Consider the following 12,091-nt stretch of genomic DNA (forward strand, 5'->3'; position numbering starts at 1 on the left):
TGTCATTAGGAAATGCACTCACGGAGCAAACCATGGCAGCCTCTGCATGCCAGCCTTGAGTTTCGTAAAACTGGTGAGGTCAGAAACGGGCCTGATGCAGTAACCTGCCAAGAACGAGTTATCTTGCCAAGAATAACTGGCTTGAACGTTTGTGATTGCCGGTAATGCAGAGCAAATGTTATTGGAGCCTCGAAGGCTTTTACAGAATCGCTCGGAACGGTGATGCCCCGGTGGTCACAAAATTACACGCGTGCTGTGTGCAGGTCACATGATGGTACGGATACGTTATACTTTAAGCTGGGTGTCCGCACGGTTTTCCCTTATGTGCCACAAAAGTGATCATTTTGGTACTTCCTTTGACTCTCTCATGTAATGTGCAACTTTGCAGAAACGTGCGATGGGCAAAACAACAGATTTTTCAATGGAATCGTGTTGTGTGGAATTTTTACTACTACAATTACTGCGACTACTATTACAACAACTACTATTACTATGACTACTATTATTAGTTTAACGGCTCCCATTATTCCCACCTTGTGGGGTTGGCTGGGGAACGTTTTTGGCCCAAGTCTTTCACGAACTGGCTGGCCAGTATTGACGTTCTCCTGAAGTCTATTTGGAGAGGAACTTGTAATTTGTTCAGGTGAGGGTGCTGGAGAACTCTTGCCTGCTCTTCACGAAAGAAACCGTGTCATGACTGCATATTGTCCTTCCATCCCGAGGGATCACCTTGAGATTAACATTTAAAAAACAACCAACTACAGAGTTCATTGAACACCTTACCCCACGCTGTCACGAAACAAGGACATGGGCGGGTCTATGAGAAGAAAATTTGATTGGTCGTGACGATATAAAATGCCGTAATATTTTGTCCAAGTACTGTGAAACGGTTGGGTTTTGAAAGTGCCAAAAGGGCGAATTGTGGTCTAAAGTGTTCAATTACATCACTCAGTTTAAATAAAATTAATATTTTAAAGGTTGAAAAAAAATTCGGAAGTTTCCCGCCGTTGATGCCAGGTCTTACACATCACCTTATCTAACAAGTTACATCAGTTATTTATGCCTGCTGTTTGTGTCCTTTATGACGTCATTAAAAATAATTTTCCTTTTTGGAATGATTTTAAATTTTGTTTTACTGCCAGACAGGCGGACAAAGTAAACCAATATCTCATTCCTTTGTGCACATACATGACAGGAACAAATTCAGAGCCAAAGTACTGCTAAACTGCAGGTCCGTTAAATCCGATTCATGTTCAAAATAAAACATTCAATTAAAATTGAGTTGATACTCATTCATAACCTGATAGTTTGTGGACAGACGGTCAGACAGACAGACAGACAGACAGAAGTGAACCAATTGCTTAACCCTACTCTTTGCTTCGTGCGTGTGGGCTAATAATGAATAGATTAAATTATTCTCTGTTCATGACTACATATTGTCCCATCCCAATCGATCAGCTTTTTTATTTTTATTTTTGCATACACTGTCGAGGCTCATATGAGAGCTAACACACACAACATACAACAAGGGTAGTAGGAGACGAGAGGGGCGGGAGTGGGAAGGAAAAAACAATGTGGAACAGAGACATGAGGAGATCTGTGGAAGGGAGAGGGATGGGGCGGGGTACACGGGGTAAACAAAATGGACACTACAGGGACTTTCAGGTCGTTATATGACAGGTCGTTTCAGGAAGGAAAGCAGGGAATTTGAAGGAGGAGGGTTTGGGTGGATTAGCGGGAGTAGAAAATATTGTGGTTTTGGATGGAGGAAGATAAGAGATCATGGTGAACAACTGTTTTTAAGACCTGGAAGGAAGAGTGGGATTGAAGATAGTGTGGGAGATTGTTCAAAAGGTGGGGGAAAAGACAAATGAAAGAGTGAAGGTGAGCAGTGATTTTTGATTTTGACAGTTTTACTGGAAGAGGGTTGTTGAAGGACCTTGAGTGCCTTGCAGAAATATGGGGGGGACATATCTCTGACAGAGCATGGGGGGAGGGGGCAAGGCCAGAGAGGAGACGATAAAAGATAGACAGACCACCGACCTACCTGCGGTAAGAGAGTGAGAGACCCAAAGACTCAGCCACATCGCGAGAGATACCAATGGTCCTAACTGCTTTGGTTTCCACAGCGTGAAGCCGAGAAAGGTGAGAGGTGGGAACACCAGCCCAGAGGGGAGAGCAGTACTCCATCAGGCTGCGGATGAAAGCTTTGTATGTGGTTAGGAGCTCACCTGTGCCAAGGAAGGACTTTGCACGACTGAGGATGCCCAGTCAGTGACTGGCTTTGGAGGTGAGCTTGGAAATGTGGCTTTCCCAGGAAAGATCATGGCAGATAGTGAGAACCAGAAGCTTGAATGAAAGGACTTCTTCAAGAGGATTGTTGAGAAAGTAGATGGTGGGGGTGGGGGGTTCCAGATGGTCCTTTCGGACAGACATGGCGAGAGTGAGAGATTTGTCAGGATTGAAAGCGTGTGCCACATGTTGGATCAGCTTGCAATTTTTATCTAGGTCTGCAGAGAGTGAAGAGGCTGCTGCTTGCCGATCTGAGGGATAGCAGATGGTATGGCAGAGGGTGGAGTCATCAGCAAAGAGATAAAGAGGATTTTCCAGAGAGTTGGGGAGATCATTGATGAAACCCAGAAAAAGAACACGGCCCAGAACACTTCCCTGAGGAACTCCTTGGATACCATAGGAAGAGAGTTTGGTGGGCAGGGCAGGGTGCCAGACTGTATCGAAGGCATGTGATATGTCTAGGGAGATGGCTCTGATCTCATGTCTGGCATTGAGGACCTCCATCCATTGTTGGGAAAGCAGGAACAGCATGTTCAGGGTAGAATGACCTGGTCTGAATCCAGATTGATGATCAGAAATCAGGCCATTGGAGAAGATGAAGGATTTAATGTCTGAGGCGATGATGTATTCCATAACCTTGCTGATGATTGGGAGAAGGCTGATTGGTCAGTAGTTGCAGGGATCTATTTTTGCACCCTTTTTTATGCAGAGCGGTAATGTTTGCTGGTTTCCAAGCAGATGGCAGATGACCTTGAGCAAATGAGAGGGTGAATAGAATGGAGAGAGGGTGAGCAAGAGCAGCAGAGTAGGTTTTTAGGACACGTGGGCTGATGCCGTCTGGACCGGATGCAGAATCATAGTCGAGGTTTAACTGGAAGAATTACGATAAATATTGAGAACTAACACTTGTGAAAGAGGAAGTTGTAACATTTTAAGAGATGTTTTTTCTTTTTTCTTTTTTGATAAAGATTGCATAAGATTGGGTAAAGGAAAGGTTAAAGAAAAATCTTGTCGGAATTTGGTGAATTTGGATCAGCAAATGCAGAAGGAAGCTGGTCATTGAACAAAATTACAGGAAGAAGAAGAGGGGGTAGAAAAACACGTGGTTATGGGAGGTGAAAAGTGAGAAGTTTAAAGAATAAAGAATTTTTTTGTTTTTTAAAGATTAGGTAAAGGAAATGTTGAAGAACAAGCTCAAATGAGCTGAGATCCTCGTCCTCTTAATGATGACGTCATAAAAACGAATATGACGTCATTGTGATGTATCAGGTTTGCGATAAATTATTATCTGTGCTAATGCCCGGCATGATTCCCGCAAAAAAATTCAAACAGCTTGCCTAGTTTCGGACATAATGGTATAGGCGATTTCCATTAGCGGCAATATTATGACGTCAACTTTTTTCTAGGAAGAATTTCCAAAATCGGAGATGGTTACTGCCTGCGCGTGGGCTTTCTGCATATACATGGCAAGTTTCACGTAGATCTGATGAAAACTCTGGGTTGTGAAACAAAAAATGTCAAAAAATAGGAATGATGTCATAAAATTGATATGACGTCATAGTGATGCATCATATGTGCGGTAATTCATTTCTGCTAATGCCCTGTTCGATTCCCGCAAACAGAATTCAAAAAGCTTGCCTAGTTTCAGAGATAATTTTTTAGGCGATTTCCATTTGCGGAGATATTTTGACGTCATAACTTTTATTTCTAGGAGGAATTTTCAAAATCGGAGATGGTTACTGTCTGCGCAGGGTATTTTTATATATATATACGCCAAGTTTCAGGAAGTTTCGATGAAAACTGTCGGCTGTGAAACAAACAAGTCCACAAGAAGAAGATGAAGAACAACAACGTGAGTAAGACTTAGAGATCCTCCACGAGGATCTAAAATATCGTGAAGGTGTATGGTGATTGTGGGTCAGCAAAAGTAGATGGTAGATCGGCAGAAGAAGGAGGAAGATGAGTCGGTACAGGACGTCACATGGTTACGTGGGGTAAGGTTTGTTTTTTTAATATATATTTTTTATATTTTAAGACATGAAACGGAGGGTATGGTTGAGATGGATAGGAGGGTGGAGGGAAAAATGGAGAATATAAAAACTGATGGTAATAAGTTAAATTACAACAAACACGATCGCACAACAAACGGGAAGAAGGGTAGGCCTCAAGGAAACCCGATGTGAAACAACGACGAAAACTCAACAATTATTATAAGTTTTAACACAAAACTGAACTAGAAACACACAATAAACACAGAGATAACAAAATAACAGTGAAAACGCGACAAAAACTACCGGAAAACTTATCTTTTAGAAAATCGGCAGAGACCCTGAAGAGGAACCGCCTCCATTGCTCAAGAACCGGAACCGAAAGGTTCTTGTTAAAGCTTCAGAGATTAAAAAATAAATTAAAGCTTCAGATTGATGTTAAAAAATAAAATAACCAATTAAATGTTTTCCATGTATTAAGGTGAAATGTCTGTGCACTGGTATTGGTACTGGTACTGGTACTGAACACTTAGCATTTCGCAACTTGGGGCTTAGTGCAGATTAATTCTTAAAAAAAAAAAATATGAGTATATAAAGCTGATGGAGAAGCTTGTACATGTTACATGCAGTCAAAGACATTCAGAGTCAACATTGTACAAGGACACTGTTGTCTCCTAATTGGGAAAGCTGAATTACAGGACCATGTGGAGAAAATGGAAGATGAACACAGTAATGGGGATTTGAACGTTTGATCACAGCATATGGAGGCGTGTGCTCAGATGGGAACATCAAACAAACCAAACCACAATTGATAAGCTGCATGAGGCACGTCTGTGTTGGTTGGGGAATGTGCTCGGAAGGAAGGAGGGGAATGTGCTTGAGGAGGGAGGAGGGGAATGTACTCAGGCAGGTCTTTGATATGGATGCAGTTGGCAAGAGGAGAAGGGCAGAGCAAAACTGAGGTGGAAGGTGGAGGTGGGGGGACAGAGAGGATGCTTGGGATTGAGGGGTGTAGAGAGGAAAATCTCGAGCAGCCGACCTAACAGGAAGGTGGCATTATTTGGGGCCATGGTAGTAGTCGTAGTAGTAGCAGTAGCAGTATTAGTATTAGTTGACAAATCCTTCGGTTAAATTCTCCCCACCTCCTGACATACCTCCACCCCACGTGTTTAAGTAATATATAAATACCCCCTTCCCAAATATGGTGTCATTTAAGTTAAACACATCTCTAATCTACTGGACAATGATGTTGGTGTTCTTTTCCCTCTTGTGTGAACAAAGCAAACTCTTGTAACTACAACCATCTCCGAACATCATATGTTAACTGGCATAGGGCACATACTTAATACTTATGATCACATGCTATAGACTAATTTATGAATAGAAATGCATGCTGTTAGATCTCTGGCTGAAGTTAAACTTACCAAGTCATGTGACGCATGTTTAAAGGTTACACTTGTTATGATTAAATCTTAAAATACAATCAAATTGTTGAACTCTCACATCATGTATCTGTAACTTTCTCAATGCTACAAAGGAGATTTTCAGATCAAACGAATGTGCTGTTTGCTTATGCTTGACTCCATTTATTTCATCACACTGAACCTTCAGAAGTGCTTCCTGAAAAAGAAAAAGAAAAAATCCAACGATGTCCAAAAACCTCTGCGATGTCGTGAATGCCGGACATTGAACGAGGCCGGTCGGTGAGCAACGAGAGCTGACATGGCAGCAGACGCTCTACGAGCTGTGATTATGACCAGAGCGGTGACGGGCGCCTCTGAAGGAACAGGCCTCTGACAAGTAGGCCCCAAACACACTACTCATTGTTGTTTCACCGTGCGGCACTCCAACGGAATGTGATGAAAATCAGAGAGCAGTTAAAATATTTCCGAAACTTTTTTTTTCTGGCTATTTCATGAAGCAGCATTTTCAATCACATTGTACAGGGTGGCCACAATGTCTGGTTACCCCTTGTAAAAATTGTGACATTGCCTTTCTGTACAGAGTGTTAATTTGTTTCCTTTTTCCCTTTTTTCAGATTGAGTGAAAGTAACCATGGGTGATGCAAGCAATTGTGCCACTTAACAATGGATTGTTTCTGTCTGGGTTCACGAACATCCACAAACAGGGAAAACAATGGAAGAGGTGAGTGTCGGCTTCCAGAAACAATTCCGCCAAGAATCCCTTTGTGGTTTCATTAAAGAGATTGTTGCTCAGCAGAGCTACGAAATCACTAATGACCTCAGCCCAAATCCTACCAACATATTTTACAACCTAATCTTACCAACTGGGATCTTTTTTGACCCCGGCTTGAAAACTATTCAATTTTACTAAATCTGACAAAGTTTCACATCAATGACTAAACATGGTGTTTTATTGATAAAGTCCAAAGCGTTTATATTGTCACAGTCCCAGGGTCACAGGGGGAGCAACGAGGGGGGAGATATCCCTGGTTTCTCCCCGAGCTCACCAGGAATCGCAGGCCGTCGTACACGAATAAGTTTGTGTCGTGGCGGGTCGCTAATCAACCCAGTTTCCTCCATCTGACAACCGTTTAACTGGGAACACGTGGTCTCCTTATCAGGGAATTGTGCCCTTGATGCGTACTTGCGTTACTTACCATATCAGGTGCAGCTGAGCAGAGATGCTAAGTACGCACCGGCTAACAAGCAGATTTTGGGGGTATAACTTCCCGGGTACGCTCATGAGCAGAGCATGCTTGATCAATGGATGAAAAGACAAAAACGACCTAGATTCATTTATAACAGGCACATTTATTCTAACAAAGTGAGGAAAGTTATGTGACATAGTAATGGGATTTATTCACAAATGTACAGCAGGGGAAAGCAAGCAATTTGTGGTTGCAGCAAAAGAAATGCAATAGTCGCAAAAGAAGACAGTGCAGATTTACCCTGAATAAACTTATACAATCTTAAATTACACTATGAGAGGTGCTAAAACACACACACACACACACACACACACACACACACACACACACACACACACACACACACACACACACACACACACACACACCATACACAGCGCATCTTTCCCATTTGCCCACTAGACATATGGAAAGGACTAACTAAACACATGCTAATGAAATAACTGCTTTAAAATAACTGAAACACATGCTAATGAAATAACTGTATGTTGTGTGCCATTGCCTCGGAGGAGTGCCGGTTTTACAAAACCGCAGCAATATTGTTTTATTGATAAAGTCAAAAAGAAAAATTAATATCTACACTAACATGTGTGTGGGTGTGTTAAGGAATTCTCCAAGGAAGTGCATGACTAAAAATTGGGTGTTTGGGTTCATTAAAACACCTCTTTCGAAGATAGTTAACGGCCTTATTTAATTATATCCTTTATCAGGTGCATCGTTGGCCACCTTGCTCTATAGGGACTTAAGGCGTATCCTGGGTTACCTCGCCGGGGTCTGAAGCCGTCATGTTTTTTGGCCTGCTCAACCATGCTTTGACTTGAAACAAGTCAACAATTTCTTAACAGTAGTTCTTTATTTCACTTTCCTCACTCATTATCGAATTCCTGATCATCATACCGACGAATCGCTAGATACATTGCAATGCTTATAAGCACCCGGAGATGCCAATGTTTGTGGCTTTATTTCATTTCTGCACATGCCATAGCCTTAATAATTTCTTTAACTCAGCCAAATTCCAAAATTTCAGCTCTAGAATTGAACCTAGCGACAGTTCTGACGCCTAAAAAAAGTGTTCATTTGTCCAATTCGGACATTGCTTGGGCGTCTCCGGGACGTCTATTTAATATGATGGATTATTGCTGAAGGCCCGGTCACACCTTGACGTTTTAGCCAACGTATGCCGATTTTTGAATTATTTTTCTAAAACGCTGGCACACGTTGAATACGTTATGGGTAAGTTTTGATAACATTGAGAGCACGCTGAAAAACACTGCCATACGTCGTTGTACGTTGGCTTTAAACGTTGTACTTTTTGGTTGTCCTCAAATTTTTTCATGCTTGAAATTTCACGACGTATGCCGGCGTATGACTCACACGTTCCGCTACGCTGGCCACAAGTTGTATGCACGGTCTGCGATCGTTGACAGACGTCAACACATGCTACTTGTAAGTTAATCATAAGTTGAGACACGCCGAGGTAATATTTAGCGTACCCGAAACTTATTTCTAACCTTTGATTAACGTGTTGTTGGCACGTTACGCGATCGTTGCCACACATCGACAGACGTTACTTTTAAGTTACTCATAGGCTGAAAGACGTCGGTATAATGGATCGTCCTTGCGTCAGCGTCCACCGCCACGGCCAGGACACTTATTTACAGCATTCTTCAAACTTTTCTTCGGCATGACGAGGATGTTCACACTTCGATGTCTAGCTTGGCTATGATTCCAATTGTCCATCGGCAGCGTCTATTTAAAATAGTCGAGTTTGAGCGTTTTAACACGTTCAGAAGAAACGCTTCAAATTTCCAAACCCCAGCGTCAAAAAACAAAGGCGAGTGACAGCAATTTAAATCGTTCATTGTTGAGTGGTACCAATGAATATAGTTGAGTGGTACCGTTTAAAAGTCGTTGAGTGTAAAAAAAATCCAATTGTTGAGCGCAAGCGTCTACTTTCAATAGTGGGGTTTGAGCGATTTAGCACGTTCAATAGAAACGATTAAAATTTCCGAGCGCCAGCGTCAAAAAACAAAGGCGAGTGACAGCAATTTAAATCGTTCATTGTAAACAATGAAAATGGCTGAGTGGTACCGTTTAAAAGTCGTTGAGTGTAAAAAAAATCCAATTGTTGAGCGCAAGCGTCTACTTTCAATCGTGGAGATGCAGGCATTTAAATCGTTGAGTGGCAGCCTATGAACCTACCCGTGAACACGCAGACGCAAAGAGGATCCATCATAACCCACACCCTCCCCCTCACACTCACCTACTACTGCCAACATGAACAAACTACTACTAATACTAATACTGATACTGATACTGATACTGATACTGATACTGCTGACATGGACATCGACTCAAAAAGGAACTCAAAAACACTGTTGGGTTCCCTTTTATGAGCAGCATTTTTATATACCAATTCCCAAAACTGCTGGGAACACGTCTTTATATGGCAGTTGTAAGCTAGAAACACATTCATTTTTTTTTTTTTGTCGACCGGAAGACGTCATTGGAATACGTCTACATACGTCGATGTGTGTTGGGACTACGTAAATAATTGGTTCAAAGCACGTCAAACACAAGTTAGAAATAAGTTTCGCGTAAAAAAGACATTACCGCGACGTGTTTCGACTTATGAGTAGCTTATAAGTAGCGTTTGTGGACGTGTGTAAGCGTCCACATATCGTGTGTAAAACTTATCCCCATCGCATGCGGAACGTGTGTCATACGCCGAGTACGTCGTAAAATTTTGAACATGTTTAAAATTTCTTGACGTACTCTACTTACTACGACGTATGATAGCGTACTTTAGCATTGTACTCACGAATACCAAACTTACTCATACCGTATTTGACGTGCCCCAACGTTTTAGACACATTTTTCTTAGGTCGGCATACGCTGGCAAGATCGCCAAGGTGTGACCGCGATGTTGACACTTCCATTTCTACGGCAGTTATGATTCGAGTCGTTGTGCGTCAGCCTTTTAATAGGCTACGTCACGACATCGTCGGCGATGCGTGCAACGCGCTATGCCGAAGTTAGACTATCGTTGGGCATCGGTTGTGTAGGCCGACAACAGGTCAGCATTCGTTGGTATAAGTTATCTATAACACAACGAAACGTTCTGTGTCCATTACTAATATGTTATGCATACGACCAACTCGTTATGAATACGTCCGAATCTTAAAAAAAAAAAACATCAAAAGTTCAACATCAGCCAGCGTTTTACATACATTTTAATACGTTGCCATTGCTGGCTAAAACGTCAAGGTGTGACCGGGCCTTTACCAAGCCAGCCGTTCCTTATCAACCATATCAACCTTATCAACCATAATACATGACGTTTCCCCTTTTTGTACGATCTTCCATTATACGACCCGTCACTTTGGCAAAGATAAATACAAATAAAAATTAAACATTTAGTTTTAAAAAGTTTCTTCAACTGTTTTGTTGAGTGCATGGTGAATCCACTTGGCACATGTACTTCGAGCTTCAATGGCAAAGCGGTTTGATACCAGAGGAAGGAAGGCAAAATAAATCATGATCACAATGAGTAAAAAATGTTTTTGGTTGTTATGAAGGAAGGAATCCCCACATCATGGCAGGAAAGCTGAGAGGTATGCACGCTCGCTATAAGCTGTGTAGCCTGTGTTTGAATCCCGACCCAGCTATAAACTGTCATCCTGGTGTTTCACAAGCAGGGTGATTCATCAATGGGTGTGCCGTCTCTCGGATGGGCATTAAACTGGGCGTAACATCTGCCGGAATCCCTCTCCCCCTCCCCTCTTTCTTCCCCCTCTCTCTCCCACCCCTCCCCCATTCCCCTGCTCCCCCACCACTCCCCGTCTGTAGAGGGGACTTCAGCATGTATGAACAAGATTTGGAGTGAGTCGACCAAAGGGGTATAAAGGTCTCTATGTATGAGCATGCATGCATGCAGGCAGACCTTTGCCAGGTAGATAGCGTGGGTTTTAAATGCTCCCGCTCCAGGTCTCGAAAGTATTCACCTTTAGATGTATACAGATATATATGTGTATATATATATATATATATATATATATATGTGTATATATATATATATATATATATATATATATATATATATATATATATATATATATATTGTTGCGAATTCGCGCCCCGCCGGCATGCGAATGACCGCGTGTCGCCAACAGCGGCCGCTTCGCCCACCGAACGTGCAATTCAGTCGTGACCCTCCGGGAACTACCGCCCGGAGCCAGTCACGGGTGGGGGTTTAACCTCACCACAACTCAGTTCGCATTCTCCCCGCGCGAAATAGGGTCCGATCGCCGAATGGTCGATTTACCTAAGTACTGGCGCGAGTAGCGTAGCGAGGAGTTGTACCACGCCACAGATCGACTCTGGACACGAACCGCTTAAGCGGCTCGTTCCGTTCTGCAGAGATAACCGAGCGGAGTTATCGTCGACCTCGACGGTTCCAATTATTTACCGGGCGTTTCAAACCCACTATCAATCCCTTACGTGATGCAAGATTGAGATTCAATAAAAGGAAGGAGACGAAGCAAAGCGGGAAACAGTTCAACAAGCAATGCACATTTATTACGGAAACACGGAAGGCACGTATATTACAGTCAAGACAAAATGCAACAAATAACAGTCAAGACAAAAGCAAATGCAATACGACCGAATAAAAGGGCAATTATTTACAAGACTTATACAGTTCTACTTGTCGGGACTCGGCGCCACATCACTCATTCCAAAAAGCAAAGGAAAGAAAGCCACCCTCACAGGCAAGGAGGCAGACAGGTCCGTGGACCAAAAGTGCGTGTAACCTGGAGGAGCGGCCAGGTCCACGAGACCAAGAAGGTCTTACCCGCGTCCTCGTGACACGATGGCGGGCAAGCTGCAATGTCCGTGCCGCTGCGCCCCGACTCCGTGCCCCTGGCGTGGTCAGTGAGTCCTCTCCGGCGTGCTCCGCGCAAGCAGTTTGGTTGGCACCATGTTTAGGGTGGGGGAGGAACAGGGCCCCCCGGCACTATCTGGGGGGGGGGGAATTGCTGATGCTCAGGGAGAGGGGAATGGCTGGCTGGCTTGGACCCCGCGACGAGACGAGCGACCCCCACACCGAAACCTTGATGCCGACCGCCGTATTCACTCGACT

The 12,091-nt window shown here is 43.1% G+C and overlaps 1 protein-coding gene across 1 annotated transcript in view; it reads left to right on the top strand.

Moving 5' to 3' along the window:
- Nucleotides 1-12,091, top strand: part of LOC147028488 (uncharacterized) — a 247,556-nt gene that overhangs the window by 190,872 nt on the left and 44,593 nt on the right. The window contains exons 6-7 of the mRNA XM_085878916.1: nt 5,892-6,080; nt 6,319-6,425. The gene's annotated coding sequence lies outside the window, so the exon portion shown is untranslated. The remainder of the gene's footprint in view (nt 1-5,891; nt 6,081-6,318; nt 6,426-12,091) is intronic.

This window comes from Eptatretus burgeri, chromosome 4, assembly GCF_056783735.1.
Source record: "Eptatretus burgeri isolate ZD-2024b chromosome 4, Ebu_testis_v1, whole genome shotgun sequence".
Lineage (NCBI taxonomy): Eukaryota > Metazoa > Chordata > Myxini > Myxiniformes > Myxinidae > Eptatretus > Eptatretus burgeri.